The sequence below is a fragment of the Balaenoptera physalus genome (assembly GCF_965194825.1).
Source record: "Balaenoptera physalus genome assembly, chromosome: 6".
NCBI classification, from domain to species: Eukaryota; Metazoa; Chordata; class Mammalia; order Artiodactyla; family Balaenopteridae; genus Balaenoptera; species Balaenoptera physalus.
Window position 1 is genome coordinate 50,751,115 of NC_138885.1, and position 27,474 is coordinate 50,778,588.

Below are 27,474 nucleotides of genomic sequence, written 5' to 3' on the forward strand. Positions count from 1 at the left end.
AAATGAAAATGATGGCTAAATAGAATAAAAACAGTTAATCCAGATGACTATATGCCAAATTTTAGAACAGAATTGATAGATTCATATTAAGAGAATTTGAAATAGTCATTCATATTTGACATAAATAAATTTGAAAAATAGCATTTTAACTGGGCTTGATACTGTGTAACAAGTCAAAATCACATAGATGTAACACTCTAACTCTTACAAATAATTTTAAAAATCACCGTTTCCTAGTGACATTTAATCTAAACCTTTATACACTTCTGACTGTCATTGCTCCTATTAAAAGTCAGAGATCACTTCATTTCTACCTTTTGCTTGTTAAAATGTTACTTTTAGATTTCTTTTACTTTCAGAGTGCAAAATATCTGACTAATGGTTCCTAAATGTTTGGAGGGTCATATACAGCTTAAAATTCTAAAGAAGCAATGTTCTCACCAGAAAAATATAGCAAACTGCATGCACAGGAAATTTAAGATATAATTTTATAGGGTCATTGGTTCCCTAAGGCACGTCCATATACTTCCTACGGATCTATGGACTCTAAAAAAAAAAAGTCCATGATTCAAATACAATTTAGAAATGTTGACAATATGAGACAGGCAGATAATGTATCAAAATTTCTTTCAGCTTGCCTTAGATCTAACTTAACGTAATGGTAAACAAAACTCTTTACCACATAACATTAAGCATTACTTGAGGAACCAAAATTTACATCATTATTGGAAGGAAATATTGGATGGTGGTTGTAAGTATCATATCTTAAATCATTTGAGTTGAGTTGAAATTCTGGATGAGGAAGTATGACTGTGGTTAAAATTTTAACATATCAAAGCCTCAGTTCTTTCATCTAGGAACTGTGAATAAGAACGAAACCAATCTTTTCGGTAGCTATAAGGAGTAGGTGAAATTATCCATAAAAATTACTTAGTACAATGACTGGTACATATAATGCACTTAACACATATTAGCTATTATTGATGTTCTTATTGGCGCTGTAAGACATCATTTGAAGATAACCTTCCAAAGATGTTGAGTTTCTGTAATTCTAGTATTTGTTTTAAGTGGTTGCTTCTCACTATTACTTTTACATATATGTAACAAGGGAATACGATTTTTACTTTGGACCCTAGTGGTTAGTATTGCACACATTCTTTTCCTTACATTATTATAGAACAAGAGAACTCTGATGATACACTGCCCCACACAAAGCTTCCTTGTGTAATATTAAGATAGATCATTTGCCAAAAGAATAACCTCACTAAGAAGCCAAACGCATGGGGCAACAAAAACGTCTTTATGCAATGATTGGTTCACAGGCATCCTTTGCCTTGAAGCATGATTCAGATTTCCTCATTGGATTAATTCTGTACAGCTCTCACGCATACCCACGGCCCTCACAAATCCACTTTCCTAGCTTCTAGATTTCATTAGGGATCTCAGCTTCTCTTTAAAATAATTGCAATCTAACTTTCCCCCAGTTTTGTTTTTAGCATAGAACAAAGAAGAGCTGAATATTTAACTCCCTAGTTAACAGTAAACATATTAGTAATAAAAGATAAAAGAAAAATTGGACAGAAAACTTGGATACCCAATACACCATGCTTTTTTGTTGAAATAAAGTTGCTCAAGTTGTAAATTTACACAATTAAAATTCTAAACAGAAGAATAATTAAGGTTAAAATAATCATGCAGGCCTAGAAAAGAGAAATCTGGAAATTATTCCATTAAAACTTAATCATAGTATAAGCTTAATTTTAAGCTTAATTACATTCAGAATTTGAGGTTAGAATAATGAAGAATGCCTCCTTTTAAAATTAGTTTGAAGGTTTAAATCTAGCTCAGCAAATTTGACTGAGTAGATTCTCAGGTCACTTATAGCTTTTTTTTCCCTTTATGTTCTATCTTTTTAACATTGTTTCTCCTTCACTGACTATTTTCTGTCCATAAATAATAGACAGGGGTAGGAGTAGTGGTGAATATTGAAAACCTAAGGGTGTTTAGAACCAATATCCATAACTTAGGATACAGCTTTCCAACTTCAAAGGACTATTATAGTCATACAGAAAAAATAAACAACTTATATATTGTATAGCTCCTTGTGCCTCAAATCAGAAAAAGTGTGTTGTTTACACTGAAATTTCTGAAAACTGAAAGTTGTATCTCCATTTTAGTTTTTGTTGTTGTTGTTGTTTGTACACGCGTGACTGAGATAACTACTTTATTACATCCTAACCACATTAAATGGATTTAATCCACCCAAATAAACATTTAATGACAGCATATAAATGTATAGTTGGTCTTGGTCCTTCATTTGTGCAATTTACCTAGAACGGTTCTGTTTACACCATTGCAAAGAAATCAATTTTCTCTCATTTTTCTAGTTCTGCTGTACTAGAACAGAATGTATTTTCCATTCATTTAACTTCCTTGATCAAATATCAAATATTATCAATTCTACCACTTTTAGATATTTCCAAATACATGCTCTTTTCTCCATTCCATCAGGCTCTTTATATGTCTTGTTTGGATTATAGCAGTAGCTTCCAAATCAGTGTGCTTTCTGCATGATTTAGTTCCCTTTTATCTTGTCCCTAGATTGGAAGGCTCTTTCTAAATGCAGAGCTAATCAAGTCACCCCTGTTTATCATACATTTAAAGTGGTGTTAATATGGCGTTGTTAATTTGTACTTTACATATACTTTTTAAATTTTTTGTAGTTATGCACCCCAACCTCAGAAAAGTAAACATATACTAAAAGCATCCCACTACCTGAATAACAAAGTTCAATCGTTGCACAATGAGAATCAAGGATCTTTATGTTTCAGCCTCTGCATATCTTGTCTGTATTGCTGTATAACACTCCTAACTGTGTAGCCTAAATATTTTATAGTTTTTAGAATCTAGTATGATCTTGTTAGTCTCTGTACCTTTGACGCAATGTTTCTTCTGATTAAAAACCCTTTCATCTTTACTTATTTAAATTAACACCTCATTCATTGTCTTTCAAGATTCTGCCCAGGTGCCACCTCCTAACCTGTTCAAAAATAGATTTGTAGTTAAATGTCTCTCATAGGAGACCAGCAACAACTCAAGGACAAAGACGCTGTCTTACCAGTCTTTATGTTCTCAGCACCTATTACCTACTTAATGCTTATAAATATGTGCCAATAAATGTGGCATGTTTGAGTCTCTTCCTAGATTTTCACTTCACTCCTCAGATCAACGCACCCTACACATTATTTTGAATAGACCCCCCTGGTCCTACTGACACTCTCTATCAAACACATTTCTGAGAGTTTGTTAACATTGGGAGATAAACATGTGTAGTACAGCAGCAAAAAATGAGCTTAGATTTATAATCTAGGCATTAGGAAACAACTGAGAAAATTTAAGTGTTATACAGCCAGATTTGCATTTTAGCATTATCACTTTGATGATAATCTGAAAAACTAATTTGATATGGAAGAGAATGGTGTCCGGTGATCAATTCAGAGGCTATTTTAATAGCCGGGAGAGAGATACTGAGTACATAGATGAGAGTGGGGCAGGAAAGAGATACTTAGGAGGTAAAATCAACAACTTTTCATTAAGAGTTGTAAGACTGAGTCAGAGTCAAGGAAAATTTCTAAGTTTCAGGCTTTCCCGCGCTGCCAAATCAGAAAAAGAGGAAGAAATTTGGGGGTTGGTATATGGGTCAGTGAGGGTGCAGAGGAGATAATCAATTCAGTTCAAAATATGTTAAGCTTAAGGAATATATGGGACATTGAGCAGGAAGTTTAGAGCAGGTTTAAATGTATAAATCTAGAAATCTTGGGATGGTCAGACCTATGGATAAATATTTGATAATCTGAAGCTTAAAAATACTATTTGAAATCATGAGTATGAGAAATTTTCAAAGGAGACAATAGATTTTTTCTCCAAGAAGTCTAGACCATAATTTTTTATATACTATATAGCTAATAAAACTGAAAACTGACTTACACAGAAGCTCAAAGAAAACTTAGCATGTTTACCATTTACAAAATAATAACAAAGTTAAGCTGATTCATTCCACTGGGGGATCCACAGAATTTCATTTTCTTACTTAACTCTGTCACTCTGTTCCATGCACCCTAATATGGTGCATGGTTTGGTTTGCATGTTATAAAGTAGATTTATATAGCACTCAAAATAATTCCTTCATTTTTGTCTTTAATCCAGAATAATTTTTCATGGCTGGTACTTCTTTATTTTATCCAAGTTCTGTCTTTTGGGATTGTGTGTAAAAGCTGAGAAGGGTCAAATGATGTGTGGGTTGAAAGTAGTTTCATGATTCATGGGAACTATCAACTATGCAAAATTATCACTCTGGCACAATGAGTTTCTTATGCAAGGCTTCTTAATGCAAAAAGGAAAATGGAGCATTCCATGGATTTTCCATCTCAAAAATATGCTAAGAAGTACATGGAAAATAGTCACATAACAGTTTCCAAATAATGGCCATATAGCTCTGTTATCATGCAAACATTTTTTCTACTGTTGCCTAGATGCAAGTGCTATATATTAACTAGTTCTCTTGTAATTCTGATAATCTACTGCCTGACTCCAAGCTTATTCAAATATGATTTTTTTAAAGTTTGTGGTCAATTTTGAATAATTAGAATAATAATATCTTGGCCATTTGTTCAAGGCTTTGCTATTTATTAAATTATTTCATATAGATTATCTCATTAAACATACAAATTATAGGTCACCTGAGAGCAAATTTTTTAAAAATTGTATTTCCATTAGACGTTCATTGTTCACTCTTCTGACCACACAAAGATGTAGTCATTTTAAAATTGTTTCTCATTCTAGCCAATATTTAGGAATAAGTTTTATAAATTAAATAAATTAACTTTTATAAGTGCTCAAAACAGTGTCTAACAGAAAATAAGGACTTATTGAGTCTGTTAAATAAGTTTTTTAAAAATAGCAATCTTCAAGAACATTTTATGCCTCTTCATTTCACTTGATCCCCACCCACTTTTACTTCTCTATACCACAGTCTCTTCTTATCTACTAGGCTTATTTTAGCCTCTCCTTCAGATGTTCCTTGCTATAAACCACTTAAAATATTGCCCCTAAATTTAATACAATTAAATTCCAATCATGTAAACTCCTGCAAAATTAGTATTATTTCCTAACTTTCAAAATCCTTATTATATATTTCAAACGTAGTCAGCCAAACCTACCTAATTACCTATTACCTCTCCCTGAGCATTCTGCTCTCTTGACATGGAGTATTCAAGACATGGAGAAAAATCATGCTAGTCTGTCTGTCTTTGTGAAAAGTCTGTCAGGTCTAACTCAAAGGCTACATTTTCCATACAGTCAGATAACAGGTTTCCTTCCTTTCCACTCTGATGGAACTCAGTGCTTAAGATTCAAAAGACATTCATCACCTAGAGCAGCAGAGTGGAAGCTGATTAAGGACGGACAGACTTGGCGAGTTATATATTCACACTAAGTTTTCCTGAATGCTTTGAATTAGTTCAGAAGTAGCCTATGATAGATTAATACTTTTACTCTGACTTTGCTATAGAATTCAAACCATCCCTGGCTTCTCCCACCTTTCTGGGGCATCTTCAACTTCTGTTCACTTACCTAACTGGAGCTAGATTTTTTCCTAAGCCCAAGATCTAGCCAGTGAGTGTCCCTTTCCTTTTCTCTTCTTCTCTTCTTTTCTCTCCTCTTCACTTCTCTTCTCTCTCTGTCCTCCTTTGAAATATGAATTATAAAAGTTTTGCTGAAAGAATGAATAATGTAAAAAAAATACAGGAAAAACCTATGTTTTCATTTCCCAAGGACTCAGAAGTAAGCATGTTATTGAAATTCATTAAATGAATCATTAAAAAATAAAATTAGGCAAGAAAAGGAAAGGAAAAAAACATTTAAGTATTGAAACTACCTAAAATTTTTCATTAATAATGCACTAAATGCATTTGTGTCTGATTTCCAACAAATGAGAGAAATTTGGGAAAACAGAATTAAGAATTGACTTTAAATGTTTTCTTCATACATCTTGGTGTCAATATGTTACTGTTTAATAGGTAAGTGGAAGGATCAGGTAGGAGAGAGCCAAAATGAAAATACCTAAGAGAAATGAGTCTATTTTATACTAACATTCTGATGTTATGATTATTAAATTGGACAATGCAGGCAACATTCTGGTATCAAATTAGTATGATTACTTTCCATGAGTATATTATCATATTGAGATTATTGTCATATATCATAACAATTAAATACTTTTGAAATATGATTATAAATATAAAAGTGATATGCAGCTAACCAGTTTTAATATCCTTTTAACACATTTTCTCATTAAGTGCAAATACCTCTCATAAGCATTCCAATTTGAAAACTATGTATTGCTATAACTTTAACACTATGTAATTATGTAATTGTGGTTGTCTTGTAACTTTTCCAGAGGTTTAAAAAAAAAAAAAAAGCAAATGAATGAAAACTCCAGGAGTTTCTTTTGATGATGTTGATTCTGAAACTTTCATTAATTTAATTCCAGGCAACAGACAAGGAAAATATTTAGAAATCAATAAGTATTACAAATTTAAACAGAGGTAGCAAACACACAGCTACCAAACATTCCAATTCCATGCATTGTATGCAGCACCAGATGCATTTGCAGCTCTGTCTGCACAATTCCCAATATTACACAGTTTAGCTTATTGTTTTCCTGCTTAATTATCTACCTAAATATATATTACATACGCATGTGTATATTTAGTCTTATGTTGACAACGTTTTCAATCCCTAAAAATGATTGTTAACATTCCTAAAATTTTCAGAAACATAAAAGACTTTAATCACACCAGTTATCTCTAAATTTAGGAAAAGAACAAGGACATCTCTGACAGTAAAAATAAAACTAGAAATTAGCCAAAGTTAGTGAAAATAATACCAATCATATGGACTATTTTAATAGTTCAAGCTGTTAAGCTAAAACTATTGGAATGATAGTCAATGTTGTTTTTAAATTTGCTAAATAGCATACATTTAGTAAAAATGATTGAGCATTCATGATATGTTAGACACAAAGATGACCTCCTATAAAGATCACAGACTTTCAGGATAAACAGTTATATTCATAAAATTAATACACAATTTGATAAAAAATTATATAAAGTTTTGAGGGTAGTTATATTGCAAATTCAAGAAAGAGTGATGAACACTTCTTACAGAGTTAGAAAAGCCTTCAGAGAGGAAGTAATATTTGGGTTAAAACTAATAAGATGGGAGAAAAACATTCCAGGACAAAGAATAATGCAAGGCTTATTGCATGCAAGAGTATAATTATTAAACAGCATAGGGTATGCTCAGGTATCTGCAAATTTGGGAAACAGTAAATAAGTTTACAGAGTAAAAAAGGAACCACATCATTAAAAGCCTTCATCACATATTTTTATTAATAAGCAATAGAAAAAATAGAAATTTTATAAATAGAGATATAGAATTACTAGTATTTTCATTAATTCAACAATCCTTCTAAATGGCAAACACTTTCCTAGGTCTGAAGATACAAGAATGAATTAGACGTGGTCAAATTCATTGACCACGTGGGAAAGTCATTGGGAGAAACAGTCAGATTGTTTGAAATGATCTATTATTTATGTTGCTCTGATCTACAATTTTTTCAGATAATATTTAAGATAACTTGTGAAATTATATGACAACAGTGTATTTTAAAATATGGGAAAATATACAAAAGACTATTAAGGAAAAAGACTGGCAACGAGGCCAGAATTTTATGTTATAAAGACATACACACACACCTAGTACTTGGCAATAATTGATGGCCCCAAGGTTTTTTGCAGCCAAAATAAAAAATAAGACTTGGCAATTACACAGGTCACAATGTTAATAAGATTTTTTTTTTAGGCTCAAAACCACCATTCTTCTTTGGAATGAAGTTCAAACAGGAATTTCTCAGCACAGACCTCATAAAGAGCCCATTGTATGATGTAATGTATATCTTAAGCAATATGAAATATGAAATAAGGAGTTTCAAAATAAGAATATTTTGTATAAGAACACTCAACAAATAAGCATATAGATCCCAATAAAATGTGATGAAACAAAAATCACAGAAACTAACAGTTCCAAAAATTGCTTCTCTGCATACCTCAGATGAAAGTTTCTTTTGTGACACTATGATAATCAGTTGAAGAGCAGTCTAAGATTCAAGGCCACCTATTGAAAAATAAATAAAACATGTTATACTTTGGGTGGATTTTCTTGAAATGGAGCAATGTCATCTGTAACATCCAATTTTATATTTCTTTTTTCAGTGAAATACCCTTATTGTTCTCACTGACGTCTAAAATATCAGTTTCATCTGTTTTACAAATGAGATTCTATGCAAGATCTAATTTGAAGAAAGTTTATTATCGTTGATTTAAATTTTTCAAAAGTATGGAAATCACTGCTGTATTCCTTGGAGTCCTCTCAGTAAAACATTGTGACAGTGTTGAGATTTCCTTTCTCTGACAGTCCCCACTTTATTTTTATTTTTTTTAAATTTTATTTATTTTTGGCTGCACTGGGTCTTCATTGCTGCGCATGGGCTTTCTCGAGTTGCGGCGAGCAGGGGCTACTTTTCGTTGTGGTGCACGTGTTCTCCTTGTGGTGGCTTCTCTTGTTGTGGAGCACAGGCTCTAGGCACGCAGGCTTCAGTAGTTGTGGCATGCGGGCTCAGTAGTTGTGGCTCGTGGGCTCTAGAGCGCAGGCTCAGTAGTTGTGGCGCATGGGCTTAGTTGCTCTGCAGCATGTGGGATCCTCCCGGACTAGGGCTCGAACCCGTGTCCCCTGCATTGGCAGGCAGATTCTCAACCACTGCACCACCAGGGAAGTCCGGACCCCACTTTCGCCAGCCTTCCTACTCAGGAGCCAACCTTTATCTGTGTCCTTAACCAGTGTTTATTCAGTAGAGCCAAATTTGAATTAGTATCAAATCAACACTGCTTTACATCTAATTAGGGAGCCTGAATACTGGGAAGATGTCTGCTCAAAATGTTGGTGATGGTAGCTTTGAAAAACACATTAAATGGTGAGTGTGGTGTCTGGGAAGAATGCTGTTTTGATTTTGAACATTGTGGAAGGGTGTCATTAGAACAAATATTAGAAACTTTCCCTGTATGACTTTAGAGACAGATGCTCAATAGCATTCTTTACTTACTTTTAACCATTGTAGCATCTTAGAATGTCAAGGTTCAAGACTGATTCATATATAACGGGTTAATCTAATAACATCAGAATTTTATTGGATGAAATCATGTTTCTGGTCGTTCTCTTGAGCTACATTCTGAGAAAAGGTTCTGCAGTTGTATTATATAAGCTTTCCTCAGTAGTAGACAGTAAAGATATTTTTAAACCTGGACTGGGAACATTGTAGTAAAATCTAGAGAGCAAGTAGTATGATTTCTGATGTGTAATTTATCATCTTATTCTTCATCACTAAATTCCAGGTAGGAGAGATGACCAATTATCTGATTCCATGCATGTTCCCATTCAATACAGAAACATCCATTTCAAAATTTTGCTTCAAAGGCAAACTGTATTCCTTGTATATTCCTGTAGAACTTCTCAGAGTTTAACCCCATGTTAGACATTAAATGACAATAGCAGGTTCATTCAGAGGTAGAAAGAAAGAGTTAAAACAGAAGGCTTTGGTCTAGCATCAAAGTTAAATAACCAAAAATTTAAATTAAGCTCAGTAGAAGACAAAAACTCAACAATAAAAAGGGAAAACACAAAAACAAACTGAACAATTCTAAACAATTCATGGCATGATACCCAGAACTCACTGAATGAAAGAATATTCAAAAACTCTTAATGGAATAGGTACTGTTATTTGTAAAGATGATTATATTCATGAAAAAAAATGTTCTTTAAAATTAAATTCCCATTTTGTTTAGGACACAGCACTTAATGGGTTAAAACAATCTTATCTTTTCAAAAAGGACAGCTAGACATATTTTGACAGCACCAAGCAATCCCTTCACCCTCCTGAGTAAAAAAACATTGCTTGCATTGCTTTTCTTCCCAATAAATTACTTTTAAAATGATCAAACTGTGTCATATTATTTGTAATGCTATTAAGAATAATATCTAAAGTACTTAAACTAATTATGCCTATTTTGTAAGATTAATTACCATTAATAATTTAACATATTTTATCATTTAAGTCAGTATCCGTTCTGATATTTAACTTTAGAGAGTGCACTGTATATGTACCACATAATTAGGGCTTATGTATCACATAATTAAGGCTAAATACTAGGAAATCAGACTAATGAGACCAAATCAAACTGAATTATTTAAGCTTTTTTTCTTTAATTTTAGAGGTAGAATATTTAGTAATTAAACACTGATTTCATTTTCTTGAACTTGCACATGTCTCCTTTGTTTTTGAGGTCGTTGCTACAGAAGCCTTCAAAAATGTTGCTCTGAGAAGTGAGAAGTACTGTAATGAATAGAAGCAGTTGGTTTTAGTCTTTTTCTGTCTCGCCCTCCTTCCTCCTCCACTCTTTTGTTTCCTGGGGTCTTCATTGGGTTTTTTTTTTTGTTGTTGCTGTTGTTGTTTTTCCAGGGTCCCAAGGATCTGTTGTCAAATGGGAACTTGCTCAACTTCCTGTCATTTTATAGTCCATGCTGTGTGGGGAATTAATAGCTATTCAACAAAAAAATATGATTCAGGATTTCAAATTTTATGAAGAAATACGTTAGACAGAAAGACTTTTGTGTTCTTCTCAACACTTTACTCATTTATTCATTCACTTGTTTAATCATTCTTTGAACAGATGTTTGTGAATGGCTACTGTGTGTCAGACTGTTGATATAGAGCACAACTGGTGAGATTTTGGATATGTGACTCTGAAAAGTAATGAATCACATTGGAGGATGTCAACCCACAAATTTTCACTGAGGGTCTCCTGTGTTCCCAGGAGCTGGGATAGGTGCTAAGGATAGTGTGTTGAGTGAGAGCAACAAGATCTTTGCTCTCAGAGATGATGGTCTTGTTGGGAAGACATAAACACATCATTCAATAGATGTCTTATGATGGAATATGTGTAGGGTCATACATGGGATCTAATTTCAAGTAGGAGTCAAAGAAGGACTCCTGGAGGAGGTGTCATTTAAGGTAAGTCCTGAAGGATGGTGAGAAATCAGGTACACGAGTGTGTATGTGTGTGGGGATGGGAAATAGCTGATTAAAGTTAAATTACTGAAGACTGTTCCAGATAGAGGTAACAACACGTGTGAACACTGGAGGGAAGAGAGGACCATAACTTGATTCAGAAACAGTAACACATTCAGTATACCTGAAATGTAGCATTAAATGAGTCTGGAAAGGTCAATAAAACACAGAGCAGAAACTGAGGTCCTGTAGTTAGTTAAGTGCTTTAAGTGGACAAACTTAAAACCTAATTGCTGATTCTAAAATCTCCATTATATCTGCTGATCCTCTGCACCAAGAAAACATAAAGAAGTTACTTAATTTGAAAAAAATCTTTATTTTATTAAAAAAATGATTTCTTAGAAAATGTCTCCTTTCAATAAGTTTAAAAACGTCCATTTTCAGAAAAGCTACTGATGTATCTGTACACTTGTTTAGCTATGATCACAAGACATGATGTGTTTCAAGGAGATGGAAGGGAAGACTGACCCTCTTACTTCACCTCCAACTTGACTCCTCCCTGATAACCTATTTTTTTCTGTGTTAAAGTATCAATTGGATCCACACAATTAAATAGAACAACTGGGTCACTTCTCATGTAGACAAACTACCTGCAGACAAGTTGTTTTTATCAGTCAATCTGGAAACCTCAACAGGTAGACCTATTGAACAATGCTTGACATATGCCCCGTGGTTATCTGGCATTATTCCCTGCTGGGAGAAGAGTGATTGGCAGTGCAGCCCTTATCCCTGGTCCACTCAGGTAGTTCCTTGTCAGCAGTTCAGCCCCTCTGAGATCTCTCTGCCTCACTCTGCTGTTCTCATTATCACTCAGTGATAGCAAGGCTTTGAGGAAATTAGAAGTAATCTTTCTTTTCAGAAGAGTCAGTAACCCTTATTTGGGACAAGACAATACACCACTCCAATGGCAAGTTCTGAATCAGAACATGCTACTGGTTGATAGTGAAAATGTTGGAAAGGGTAAAGAATGACGTGAATACAAATTGGCATACTTTTTCTTACCCTATCCATTTATCACTGAAGACATTTTAAGTAATTTTTACCAACATATTTTTGACATGTAGTGGCTATTACTCATGGCCTCAGAACTTACCATTACCTGGAATTGTTTTTCTTTTTTTTACTGGGGAAAGAAAATAAGACCATCATCACCACAATATTCATCTTCAGTAGCACAAAGTGGCATACACAATTTGGACCAGGAGACAAAATATAATAATACCTTACAGATGAATCTCTTTTTTTTCCAAAGTAGATTTGGGAGAAATTATGAATAGAAAAGATCTTAAACCCGAGTCAAGGAAATAGAGTTCTTCATTCATCACAGAAACAAACAGTACAGAAATGACATAATTTCCCATAATCTCCCTTGATCGAGTCAACCTCTTTCACTCATTTGATTATACAGGCTCTTCAAATGTTTTAAATCTAGCCCAGCACCTGTCAATTCATGCTTCATTATCGTGGCCCTCAGTGTCATTCAAGGTTGACTTCCTTTCAGATAGTCATTCATGTCCAGACAGGAGCCATGCATGCCATTTTCATCCCTACTGTCAAATCAAAACACGGTTTCCTATAATTGTATATTTTAGAAGTCATAGTGAGCTCAATTCTCTCTGCCAAAGAGAGGAAAGAACTAAAACTCTCTAGGAAAAGTGAACCTTCAGCCATTTTACATTTGCTGGGAGATTATGAATTAAGATACAGTGTTTGCGCCACCTTATAATCCCACGGAGTGCCACCAAAAGGGCCTTTAACCAATAGCGATCGGCGAACCCTGTCATGCAGTCCTTTTTAAGAGCATGGTTGTGGACAGAACAACAAAAATATCTATGAATTTCCCAGAGTAGAGCCATTGCTTTAGCCTGCTGCAGTTTCTCTGTGAACTTAAGTCTCTTTGACACAGAGGACAGGCTTCAAATTAAGCATTTCAGGTTCAGGATGGCATGGTCCATTCACTTTGCTACACGTGGGACAAAGGCTACTGTGACAGTCCTGTAAGGAGTAGCTACTCCAAACCCATGCATTTTTCTAATCACATTATCACTGGCTACTGATATGGTTTCTGTCCCTTCTGCCACATTCGTAGTCAAGGAAAGTAGTAGTCATAATGAAACAAAATGAACAAACATTTAAGTACCTACTATGAGCTATTACCCTTTACTCTTGATTTTAGCTCTGTCTGATCAGTTTAATTATCTCAAATGTACTCAAAAGAAAAGTGAGGATGGGAGAGGTTGTTCTTGAAAAATGTCACATCCATAATACATGGTAGAGTCTAAATAGAAACCAGGTCTTGGGGACTCCAAAGCTCATATTTTGTCCCTTTCGCATTGTATTAACCTCCACATTTACAGAGGCAGAAACTGTGGCACATATTGGGTAAATGATTTAATTAAGGTCACATAACCTTCTGTGAGTTAGAGCTAGCACCAACACCTAAACTCGTGATTCCCAGCTCAGCTCTCTTCTGCACCAAATTCAACGAAAAAATGACAACAGATATTACAATAACAATCATCAATATTATTATCACCATTACTAATTGAAACCATACTTCTAATTCACATCAGAACTTCTGTGGGAGTACATTATTCCCTGTGGCCGCACTGTCTCATGCTTCCTTGAGTAACAGCATATTCAGCATGGACCACGTACTGGTTCAGTGAGAGAGAGGTATCACTAGAGTCAGAGGTCTGGAAGTCTTTACTTTCAGTATGTTAAGACTTAATGTTTTCAAATATAATTGTGTGTCTAAGGATGGACAAGTAGCCTATTTGATCTTTCCGTTTCTCTGAGCTTTGCTAGGACTAGGTTCATTTCTAACCAGAAAGAAATAGAATACTTTCATTTGACTGACTGTCTTGATGAAATGTTGATGCCTTCTTTGTGCATTTTTTTCTTTTTTCTCTCTTTTGTTTTTTTTTTTTTTTTTTAGAGAGGAACTATATCATTGATCAGATTTTCAAAAGGTTAGATTTTGTACTGCTTTGGACAATGAATTAGTTTAAGTTACATGATTTTACCAACCCACAATATGTGGAACATATAGAAACTATATGGAAATAGGGGCAGTCTGCATATGTTTGCTCACTCGGCACAGTAGGTATAATGCATATTCACCTAACCTTCTTCACATGGTGCTGTGCAAAATTTCACTGAATTGATTTTTTTTTTAAAAAAACAGGCACTATTCCAACATTGAAGCACCATAGGAACATGGAAATGCCAGTGCAAATTTCTATTTTTAACTATCCACTGATCCAAATTCGAACTGGAAAGAAAAAAACAGGATATTACCATGTAATGGCAATTCTCATGATGCTTGTTGCTTCATAACATCATTTGCAGATCAGGCACAAAGATTAATTTAGGACCCGTTAATAGAAGAATTTTCAGAGGGACTTGAGCTCAAATTATACCAATCTGTTACTGTTCCAAAATAAACGCATCAGGTGGCATTTAAATGCAGGTGGTTAACTGTTTTATCAGTGCAGATATTTAAGCTATTAGAAATATAATTAGAAAAATTAAATTAAACACACTTAATGTAGATTCTAATTCTACATTAAGAATTAGAATGTAGAATTATGTCCTTAGCATTATGCTATTTCTATTGTAAATTATAAAATGTGCCTAAATTGCACAGGTTTGTTTCTAAGTGATAGCTGAACTCAGATAATTAAGTTGTTAACCATGAACTTCAGTGGTCAACATGGTTATATATCTTTGTCTTATGTCTGTTCCTCCTTCTTGTTTCCACAAATCTCAGGGGAGGCAGATGAATGGCACTTGGCTCTACCCAGCTACACAGTCGACTGATTAGACATAGCCCTGTACCACAGGTACACTCAATTATATGCCTTTCAGAGAGTCAAGCATTTCCTGAAGCTAAAAGTGTTGAATCTGTTGATTTCACACATTTTATACTAGGAGAAAACTGTGATCAAACATATTTAAACCTTCAATTTTATTTCATAACATACATTCTCCTTCTACTTAACACAGGAGGTAAGGAGTTTATTGAGATTAAAAAGGGTAAATCAATTTGCTTCCAAATAATTAAGTCATTAAGAGCTGGACAATGACTTCAATTTTAGTAATTAAGTCATCTGTGTGTGGGAAAATGTGACATTAGATTTAAGGCCCAACTAAGTGTCCATCATAATACAACCTTATATGTAAATTTTAAGGTGTCACATAGAACAAATTCAGTAAAAGGGTAATGCCAAACAGTCATATTGGCTGTCATTATCCTCATAATAGAAAAGCACTTAGTAAGCACTGTTCTTAATGCTGTTTGTATGGTAAGAAAAATGCTCAGTGCTGAAGACAAGCCTGAAAGCGTTAACTGTAACTAGTAAATACACACTATATATAAAATAGCCCTTTCTATGGATTGAGCCCCAACATATGTTTATTGCTAACATTTTCTTTTATAATATGTATAATGAGCTGCATATCCTTTATATTCCTTTATCCACTCTGTTTCTAAATGATCATGGACAAAGGGATATTCAGTTACCTAAATTTATGCCTAGTGTAAGGCAGGCATGCATAGTCACTTAAATGCACAGTTATTTGACGGAACAAGACAAAAATTACTCCCTTTTTAAAACTTAAAAATAATGATATATTCTACAGTTGGAAATCCAGTAGATCTCCCATACACACTAATCTTAATATCCTTGGTTTTAGCCAATGCTTCAAGAAGCTCTTAAACATGCTAAAATCTCTAACTTGGCATAGTATTTGAAATGGCGAAATAATATCTTTTAACAAGATAAATGAAGAAGCCTGGCAAGAATCGAGAAATCTTAGAAATCAAGGGATCTTTTCTACGATCTATTTCCTGACCAACACAATTGGCAAGTCCTTTTATTCCTAAACTTTATCATTAGCTAACCACTAAACATTTTCTGTCTATTTTGGCTTTAATTAAGGTAGATATAATTTCTGAACAAGTTCAGGAAAGTACTTCTTTCAAGCAGGGAAACTGCTTAAATTAATTAAGCTAATTAGGTTGATGAATAATTAAGGTAATTCTTTCACTTTTCCCACAATTCAATCTCTTCACCTCTTAGTCATAAGTCTCAAATGGTGGTATTAGAACTCCTAAATACAATCACACATTACACTTCTGTTTAATATTCTACATCACAATTAAGACTACAATTTTTTTTGTTTTTCTCTTAGTTTATAGCTTAAATAAGAATGGGCCATCTCTCAAATACTGAGTATCTCTCTCATTAGGAAATGTAAATATCATAAATTAGAAATTAGTCTAGACAACAGAAGATTTTTAGATATTACAAATACTTTTAATAAGAACTCATTTCAAATAGAATGATAGGTCCATAAGCATGTATCTGTCATACTACAGGCTCTGCAAAATAGTATTTCATGCAATCCTTGAGCTACCCAAGGAGGTGTTTATATTATCATATTTTCATAGTTGAGTAATTGAAGACTCAAAGTTGTGAAAAGGCTTGCTCAAAATCATACAGCCTGAACATAGTAGAACCTGGATTTACCTGTTTCAAAGGAATTATTAAATCCTTTTAGCATTTGGCTTATTTTTGGAATGTGAACATGATATTACTTCTCTAAATGTATAGAGTATATTTCTATAATCTGCATATTTCCAATGAGTTAGCCAACTGGTAAGAAATGAAAAATTGGTGAAAATACGATAGCAAAGAAAAATTAAACCGAATCAGTCTAGTGGTAACTTGTGTCTTTTGTATCCTAGACCCCTATCCTCCTGAACACATTGTCAGTAGCTACCCATGTTGAATTTTAATTTAGGTGTAAAGTCATTAAAATTGGATTTTAGAGAATAGAGATATTTTGCTATTTACATCTATGATCACAGACATAATTCTGTCAGTCATCTAACTTCAACTAACCTTTGTCATCCCCCTCACCACTAAGGGGCAATACAGCAGCACACATGTCACTATAATTAGCGTGCAGCAGCAATTTTCATTAGACCGATGATCTCCAATAAGATTTTCCCAAGGGCTGCATTCAGTTATATGTAATAGTTAGGTGGGCCACACATGTATTAGCATATAATTTGCACACGATTTGCATATGCATTTAAAGATTGCATCATATTTCTCTGACTGTTTCAAGTAAAAATGTAATTACTACAACACTGAAGGTTAGGATTTCTATTTTTCTGTACTATCCCACCACATCTGACCCAGATGGCTTATGACAGAATAGCTCAGCAGAAAACTAGGAAAAGCTGGTGGGGGAGGGTGGGGGGTGAGGGGGCGGGCGGGGGCCGGGAATAGTCAGTAGAGATGGTTAGGGTCAATAGAAATCTTTTTGGGGAGCACCAGTGATAACTACTGAGAGTACATTGCATTAGACAATTTGTCTCTTTTATAAGGATAAAGGAATAACTGCACACTGGGTGGACCTTCTAAGAAATGCCTTTCTAGTTACTGCTGCTATCTTGTTGAGCATCTTTTTTTCAAACCTCATTACAGGCTAAATGGCAAATTATCTGCTATCACTTGGGAAATCTCAGTTACCTCTTAATTCTAATAGTGTCGTCACATAACAACTTTAACTGAGTTTTCTTCTAAACCTAATTACTCTCTGTTTTGAACACTAATTTTAAGTGAAGAGCTATTTCCCTTTAGTTTTTTATACATATGGACCAATCCTACACAACTGGAGAGGATACCCTCTTCCACTTAAAGAGCTTTCTGGTGCATTCGTATTTGGTTAGGTAGAGGAAAAGTTAAGAAAGGGAACAAGGTTTGTACAGGGAAACAATTGGAAAAGACTGGAACTAGGTACACACATAAACATATGGACACATATTTACTCACACATATTTTAATACATACTTGCTCTTGCATTTATGAAAAGAATAATTTCCTCCTCTCCATCTCTATCTGTAATGAATTTAAAATCTACACCCATTTATGTAGAAAAAGGATCTTACGGCTGATTAGGCTGGTACTAGACGATAGAGAGATAGATGATAGATAGATAGATAGATAGAGGATAGATAGATGATAGGTAGATAGTTGGATGGACAGGTGGATAAATGGATGACAGACAAATGATTATAAAACTATTGTGTTGAAAACATATACTTTAGTAAGAAATAGTTCTCTGTATGTTCAACCAGCATTTAATTTATGCTTTCCTGTTTCAGATGATCAGAATCATGTGGAGACAGAAAAGCAGAATTTTCTTTACCTACCTTTTGAACTTCTAGGGCCAGGCCAGTAATCAGTGGAAAGTCTTCAACCAATTTCTCAGTAACTGACTTGCCCAAGGTCACACAGGTTTTGGGTGATGGAGCCAGGACTCGTACTTATGTTTTTATAATTCCCCATTCTACTTTTAAAGTTATTATTGTTGTTATTGTATAATCTCATCTATATCTATAGTAAATAGACATCATCTCTGTTTTGTAAGCAGAACAGACTTAAGTAATTCTCAGTACCTTGGTCTTGTAGTTCATTGAACATGTATGTTATCCAAATACTTAGCTAACATATTCAACCATGACTAAGTAGAGAGGAGATAAAAAATCTGTTTTTCCCTTGTCTTCTTGTATTCAACTTGTTCTTTTGCATCAAATTCTACTATGATTTGGTACCATCGGTAACACGTCTTTGATATATATCATTGTATCCCTGTACAATGACTATGCCAAGAATATAGTGAATTCTCAGTGAGTATTTTTTTATTAGATGAATAAACAAATGATAAATATTCAAGTACTATACAAGGTAATTTATTACCATAGGAAGCAGTCCATGATATATTAAGTTAAAATGTAGATTAGAAAACAGTTCTTTTAGAATGATCCCATTTTGATGGAAAAAATATATATGTCTTCATGGAAGAACAAATATTAATGTATTTACGTTTATCTATAGTGTGAAATTTTTTTCTTAATTTTGTTTTATTTTGGGGAAAAGAATGTATTTTTATAATAAAATAAGTGTTTTATGCTTGTTTTGTTTATTTTAAAAGTCTTCCCTTATACTACATTTCCATAGTACTTTCTAGAAAACATCTGGAATGCCTACATTACATTTAGTTTTCCAGTGTTGCAATTTGAAATGTGGCCTTAACCTTCTTACTCAAGAGCTTCGGCTTCTTATTTCATTTACTGTCCACTGTTATTTGTATAAAAGCTGTCTCTTCCTTTAAACTGAAAGTGTTTTAAAGACCAGAAACTGTATTTTATTTATTTCTGAGCTATCGCACCCCTACACCAATCCTAGAAATAAGCTTGCACACAGCCAATGCCAAAAAATATGTAATAAATATTTGGTAAGTCATTCATCAAGTCCAAAGAACTTACATAGTTTTCATTTTAGGTAAAGTAATATCTCCACTGATTTTTTTTTTTCATAAAGAATGAATACTTGGGCTCAATGGCAAACAAATTAGATTCATAATAACATTTTATATCAGAGCTAAACCCTGCATTGTTTATGCCACCCAAAGTTACCCTTTCCGGGATAATCCATGAACTGGGGGTTTTTCTATTCCAATATACTAATTTTTTTTTAAATTTCGGAATACCGTGGAAGCTACACACCTGACAAGATCATATGTGTTCGTAGGCCAATGTGCAGTAACAGTTTAACCTTCCAGGTAACAATTGTGATAATGCCTGAACCCAGAGGAATATCTCTAATTCTAGATACTTCAGGCACCATAGCAGAGGTGGAAAAAATATTCTAAGCCAGTTGGATCTATAAGTACTTTGTGCTATATTTACCGAATAGATGCTTTGGGGTAGCAAAAGCTCAATTAATAGTCAATCTCAATTAATAGTCTTCATGATTCAGTGTTTGCTTCAGCTCTTGTGGCTTAGCAACTTTGGTGCTAAATAAATGTGTAATCACAGCAGTCAGTTAGTCTCAATTTTCCTTTAGCAGCAGAGCTAGTTTAATATTCTAAATTCTTGAAATTATAGAGTAGTATAAAAAGGAGTAGAAGGCTATGTAAACTGGAACTACAGAATAACTCTTTAAGCAAGGTCAAAGCATATCACCATTATTCTATTTCAATCATTCATGTGGTATTTATTATTGTAATTAACTTACCAAGAATATATAATATAGTACAAATTTCAGTAAACAACAAGCATTAGCTGCTTGTGAGACTGTTTTGAGAAATAGCTTTTCAGTAAATTCACATGGAAAAAAATAAATTTTAAAATACAAACTTTGAAGTACCATTTCTACTTTTGGCAGACTCTGTTTCAATTACCTATAAGTCTAGGTAATTCATATAAATTTCTCTCCTTCATTAATATTGAGCACCTGAGAAAAATCATATAAGGCTTTCAGAAACCAGATATTCGCTAGATAAATAGCAAAATGAAATGATTATTATTCATGATACCAGCTGGCCTCTTTAGATACATACCTAAGACTGTGGGTGTGTAAATCCACCATGTTTAACTGAGTACATCAGCACTGAAGATTGAATTACCCACAACCCAGGGATAGAAATAATTATATTATAGCTCATTTCAGACCATGTAGTTCTCTATTAGTAATTGTATTGGGCTATTGAGGCACAATCATTAGAGACATAAAATGGTCATTTTGCATATTAGTAGTAAAAGAAAAAACCGTAAACCTTTAAGGAGAATTCATAAAATACGTACTTTTGACTCACAGTTAAAACACTGATTAAATTGCACACTACAAAAGAAGGCATTAAAAAATAAGAGGCATCACCAAGGAGGCCTACTACCAACAACCACCTTAACTTTTTACAAGTATCCAGTCACCAATAACGTAACATGCACAGGACTTAGAAACACATATTTTATGAAATGCACCTAGAAAATGGAGACGTTCTCCATCAAACTGCTAAATGTTCTGACTGAAGAACAACCTGACAGCCAAGGCGCAACCCTGAGCTGGTAGAGATGGAGGGCGCTGCTAGTAGTCTATGGCTCAATTTTTTCTTAAAAAAACTTCAGAGACTTCTAAATAACATTACCGTGTTATGGACTTTGTATAATAAATATCCTTATTATAATTATTCAAAGAAAAACTTATCTAATTGGACAATTTTAAAGCCTACGTATTGTTTTGTGTTACTGTAACTGTCTTTAAACCTTGGATTTACATTGTATTATTTTGTTTCCCTGTAAACCTACAAATATAGGTAGATGCTTCACATGTATTAACTTGCTTACTCCTCACAACACAGTGTTGTGAGATCTGTAATTCATCCCATTTAAAGTAGAGAAAACTAAAGCACAAAAAAGCATAGACATTTGCCTAATGTCACACAGCTAGGAAGTAGCAAATCTGGGATTCATAACCAGATATTCTGGCTCCAGGGCCCATATGTTTACTTTTATCAGTTCCAAAGTTCACTTTCAACATTGTTAAAGAAATCACTTCTTACTTTTACTTATGAAAGTTTAAATATTAAAATGTTTAATGTGTTCTTTTGTCCTCAAAAGAAAATTGAGACAATGTAAGAAGGCCGGTGAATCGTGGCTTTATCAATCACCCCCCAAAACCCTCACCCTTTCCTCATCCAACATTTTAAGTGGTGACTATGTTGAAGTGAGTTAATAAAATTGGTCACTTCTTTTTTAAGCTAAAAGAAATAAAAACGATGTGTGGTCCATTGAATAACCATCTTTTTTTTTTTGCAAATGCTCTCCCAACACGCATTGAAAGTTAAATATGAACTCTATAAAAATTCGCAGTGGCAATGCCACTAAACAGAAAAAAGAGGCAAGATTAATTATACCACCTATCCTTTAGGCGAATTGGTTCTTAACATTGAAATATTAATCATGTGAGCTACCTCCACAAACTGTAAACACATCTTGGAATCACAGTAAGACTTAGGCAGTACTTGCACTGTAGGAATGGTATCTTTGAAAAATAGAAGTATGAGCCAATACGAGCATCAATATGGCAACTGACTCCTAGAAAGCATGGTACAAGAGCTGAGCCCTGGCCACGTGTCAATTTCCTACAGTGAGTTCCAGAGTTGTCTACGGTGGAAATATATAGAACAGACAATCACATATGTCATATAATTCCAGAAATACAGAAAAGAGTTTCATGGCCCCTTTTGGTTCCTCTTAAATAAAGTCATTGATGTTACTTTCAGGTTGACCTATCCAATGCTTGCTCTTATCCTGACCAGATTTAGAGTCAGTTAATTTTTAATAAGTACTATTTTTTTAGTCTGAACGCAGTCCCCCACTACCACAAACTATGCAGTCGAGTCTCCCACATTTGGGGAAATTGTAGGGGTCAGCACATCTGGAGTGCAATGGATAAGCCTTGCCCTGGGAAAACCATCTTCATGATCACGGTATCTCCCCTGCCAGGTAATTATAAATACCTACTATTTTTAATAATAGACATTAGAACAGGAGTTTTAGCAATATGATTTCACGGTTATCCCCAGTTTTACAAGGGAGGAAACTGAGGCTCAGAGAAATTGAAGAACCTGGCTCTGCAATGGCCAGGCAGCCAGGAAATGGCAAAGCTAGCACACAAACTCACATCTGCAGACTTTGTAATATAAAAGAATTTTAAAAGAGACATCATCTGAAATTAGCTCTGCTTTCAAAGGGCCACCATATTCTGGACTGACCCTAACTCTAGCAAAGAGGGCCTTATTGTTACAGTAGTGCTTGGGTCTGAGTTTTTCTGCCAAGAATCCCTTGCCCTGAGCCTCAGGCCACTTAGCTAGGGCCCTAATCCCTGTTTAGCTTCATCCAGCCTTCTTTTCAAGAGGGCACATTTCTGTTGTCTCTTCCTAGACACTACCCAGGTCCTGCTAAGTTCCTCCTGATTTCAGCAACTGCCTGATGCTTGGACTAATCCTCTCTAACCTGATTCCCAGAAGAAGGGGCAGTGGGAGCAATGTTTAGGAGTAGAATGAGAAGGGAGGAACAGATTTTAACTATTTCATAGTTAAATCAGACTAAATCTAGATAAGGAAATAAACATGCTTGTTATTTGGGCAGAGCTTGGTAGAGTACAAACTACATTCTTTGTAAGAGTTTAGCTTTAAAATTATCTCCATTTGATAGATAAGGAAACAGCCTCATGGAGAATTCAATGGCTTAATGTAAGATTGTTTGGCTTATAAAGGCAGAAATTCTGGACTATTCTTAGCCATTGCCAACCAATCTGAAATCTTAAATCATAAACCTACTTTTTAAAATATATTAGGTTAACTTTAGTTTATACATAAATATTCATGGTGGTGCTTTCAATCAGACTAAATAACATTGCAATATTTAAAAATGATACCTAAAAAAGCAGTCAGGTTATGTTCTCAGTGTCTAGTACTTGCGGGAGAACTCTTCAAATGCAAAAATACTCCTATTGGCTTTTTATTTTCAGAGAATATGTGGATCTCAAATAGGCTGCATTTGCATTCTGGAGAAAATTTTGAGAGTCAATTTCTACCGCGTTTAACAAAGCTGATCTTGTGCGCTCTTCGTCATCACTACAGAGGGCAGCAACAGACAGCAGAGCGCCTTAGCACCACAGAGGAAACGTTAAAAGTTCCTAGTAAACAAGAGGGTTAAAGACAAAGTCATGCTTAAATCACTCCAAATTTTCTTTTGCCTTTATGCTATTTAAAATTAATCACATCTATAAACTCTCATATAAGTTAGCAGGCAAATGGATATGGAAAGTACCAGGAAAGACTACATTTTTTCAAAAGTTGAATCTAAGACATTTTGTAATTCTGCCCAAACCAGCGTTAAAAAATAAACATAGACTATGTGTCATGTAATACTGCAACAAGTGAAATTTAGTCTGCTTTTCTACTGGTTATTTTTTTACTCATTGTTTTCTTTAAATCTGTCTTAGCAAGTGAAAGTATTTTGCATAAAATATTTACTATCTTTATAAAAGATATTTTTTTAAATGTATCCAAATGTGTTTTCAGTATGTAAGAACTTTAGAAACCATGGTTTTACAATAGAAAGATTTACCTACAAAGTGCCTTCCGGACAGAAATGATTGGAAATAGCAGTCTGCAAGGATGAGGACATAGTACTTGCTTCTTAGCTTGGTTGCATAGACCTACAACTGACTGTACGTGCAAAGGAGGGCAGCAAAGGTCTTATGATCAAAAGGGAAGAAATGACTGACAACACAGAGCTAGTTCAAAGGAACTAATGGAATAATTAGTCCCAAAAAGACCAAAAAGACTGAAGAATTCATGATGTCATAAAAAGCAGAGCTACTTAAATTGGATTAGAAAATAAAAATGACATGAACATTGTAAATATTCACAGATCACATCATTGACGTGTAATGTGCCGTTAAATGATGTCAAATTAAAGGGGAAATTACATGTGTTAGAACTAGGATGAATAAAGAGAAGACATTTAAAGATACATGGTCCTTCAAGTGAAAATTCCTAACATATATTACACAGATGATCATCACCAGACAGTGAAACTGGGTGAATGAAATGTAAAATAAAATATGAGGGAAAAGATACTGGCTAAAAACAACTCATTTTCCGATATTATAAATGATAGTGAACTTTAGATTTCAGAGGAGCTATTTTGGGAATTTGTTTTATACAAAGCAAACCCAAATACGGTTATAGTAAATAACTGATAATGCCATTAAACTCTTAAAATCTTAGCATCGGCCCTAAGTATTGAATTAGTAGTATGTAAATTTGTCAGAAAAGGAAAGAGTCTCTAGGTCTATTTTAATTTTCATATGCTCAGTTTTCTCTATGTTGTTTGAATCATTTCAGTGATTTTGCACTTGTTTTGAAACTTATATAAGTGATAAAAAGAGAAATCACAGGAACACTGTGGCAAGGTAAGTGTAACATTTGCCTACTTCCTGGGTCTTGCTAATATCTCTTGTTGACACTTACATTATTAACACATAACTAACCTGAATTTGACATACAATTCAAATACTTCCAAAATGTATACAGACACTTGAATAACTTCGTGGCAATATACAAATGTTTAGCAAAGCAACATTTCCATTCCAGACACATTTCATTTTTGACAAACACTTTAGAAATGATTAAAAATCATTCACCTTTTAACTGACTTATTCTTTCCATTTGTCTATTTTTACTGTCAGTAAGTTCAGCTTTGCCGGAATCTTCTGTCATATTAATGAGATACCAAGTACCATTTTTTACTGAGGCTTATTGTTAGTAATAGTCAGCATATCGTACTGTAGCCTTAGTACCTCAAATTAACACAAGAAGCAAAGCCCAGATTAACAGCAGATATTATACTCCTTCAAACTGACCACATATATTAATACTCAAAATGTACTGTCAGTGATCAACAGGACTTTTCTCCATTTTCAAAAGTTCCATAGGTTTCCTTATGGTATGTCTGAAAAGGCAAATGAGTTAAGAAAAAAAAGGTAATCCAGGTTTCAATGAAATATTCACGAGAGTGCTTTATCAACAGACATAATCTCCAGTTTTAAAAGAGTTTATTTAAGCATTTCACCAAACACATGGAACTTGAACCGGCTACTTATATTCCCCACAAAGGAAGAACAAACTTTCCAAAAATATGGCAAGCCATGGTTATTTGTGAAATGGTGGAGTGTTTTTCTCCCTCTCTCATCTGTGGTTCTACTGATAACTGTAAAATAAATTTTCATTCCTCAGAAGGCAAAATAAAACTCTGGAGCAGAGGGGGAGAGTGCTTCTATGGTGACACAGCTAATTAATTCATAGATGGAAAAATAGGAAGCGTAAATCCTTAAATATTCATATCAGCATATAAAATGCCCAGCTTTTTTTTCAGCCTTAGACCAAGGATATCAATCCTTTACACCTATATGAAATAACAGAGAAAAAGGAAAATAGATTATTTCCTCCTTGTTGTAGGAAAAAGGGAGAAAATCTACTGTGAACCAGGTTTTGTGCTGGTCACTTTTTATATGTCACTATTTTAGTCCTCATAATAGTGCAGAAATAGGGTCAGAGAAATTAAGAATATTCAAGATCAGTCATACAATAAGCTAATTATAAAAATGAGACTTCAAGCCCATTTTACCTGACTTCAAAGTTGATAATCTTTCTCTAATAGACTTATCAAAATCTCATATTCTATAACCATTATGCATACAAGTGAATTTTACAAAAAAATAGAATAACTGACCTGATTTGGGAATAAAATTTTGGCCCTGACCTGCAAAACTACTACTTTATGGAAATCTAGCAGTGTCTATGGTTAAGAGTACAGAAATTGGGAGCTACACTACTTAAAATATCTCTCTTTACTGTCAATCAGCTCTTTGACCTTGAGTAAGTTACTTATACTCTCTGCCACAATTTTCATCTGTAAAATTGGAATAATAATAACAATACTGCATAGGGTTGTTCTGAGAATTAAAGCAACTACTTATACAAAGAATTTAGAGCAATCCTTAGCACAAAGTAAGTGAATTGTAGGTCATTTTAAGCAGTATCAATCTACAATTGAAAGAATTAATGGCATTTCATTAACACTTCTCACAAATAGAAGAGAAACTAAAGTTGCAACTGCTGTGTGGAATTTAAGAGTCTTAATTTTGGGTGGGATATATTCAAAAAGACCATTGATAAGAAAAGTGGGGAAGAAATACAGAAGCAAAGCTGAAAATGCCAGAGAATGTAAATCAAATGAATGATTGGATTTGAAATAACACATTATTTAGAATTAATCATAGACAATTAAATATGCATTAACTTCTCAGTACACTAAAGAAGAGAAAAATTCAGACTAGGTTTGAATTTCTGAAACAGTAAATTACAACCCTAATTTTGCCTTCCTAGAACCAACTTAAATTATCTGAATATACTAGTTTGATTTTATTTTGAAGGGGGAAGCTTAAAAGATTGGATTCTCCATTCAATCCCACTCCTAGGTTGGAAAGGGGAAAGAAAGGAAGGGAAATTCACTCTGGTAATGGTTAATTTTTTCAAAGTGTTCTGAACATTTTAGATAATCAGTGTAGACTATGCCAGTGTGGAAGCTTTTGAAGGATTAATAAATCTGTTTTGAAGATTCCTACTGCAAATGTGGCAGGTGGGAAGGGTATATATGGCCTAAGGTAAAACCCTTGACAAGACAGAGGGTATCTGGATTCTGAATTGGCCTAGGCTATGACAAGTGATTGTAAATTTCCTTTTGCAGTCTATAATCTTGTCAGAAACTAATGCAATTCTCTCTGTTGCAATTTTCATTA

At 34.1% G+C, this 27,474-nt stretch overlaps 2 long non-coding RNA genes across 4 annotated transcripts in view; one reads left to right on the forward strand and one right to left on the reverse strand.

The window, feature by feature from the left end:
- LOC309662480 overlaps positions 1-27,474 on the forward strand; it is a 347,855-nt gene that overhangs the window by 12,053 nt on the left and 308,328 nt on the right. The window lies entirely within an intron of this gene.
- LOC309662426 overlaps positions 5,354-27,474 on the reverse strand; it is a 408,402-nt gene continuing 386,281 nt past the window's right edge. Inside the window, exons 7-8 of one of the 3 annotated variants that reach the window (XR_014264662.1) lie at positions 5,632-12,789; positions 5,354-5,429 (exon numbers count right to left, since the gene is read on the reverse strand). This is a non-coding gene — a long non-coding RNA (uncharacterized lncRNA). Of the gene's footprint in view, positions 12,790-27,474 lie in introns of all 3 variants that reach the window. The other 2 variants (XR_014264663.1, XR_014264664.1) reach the window with 2 other exon arrangements.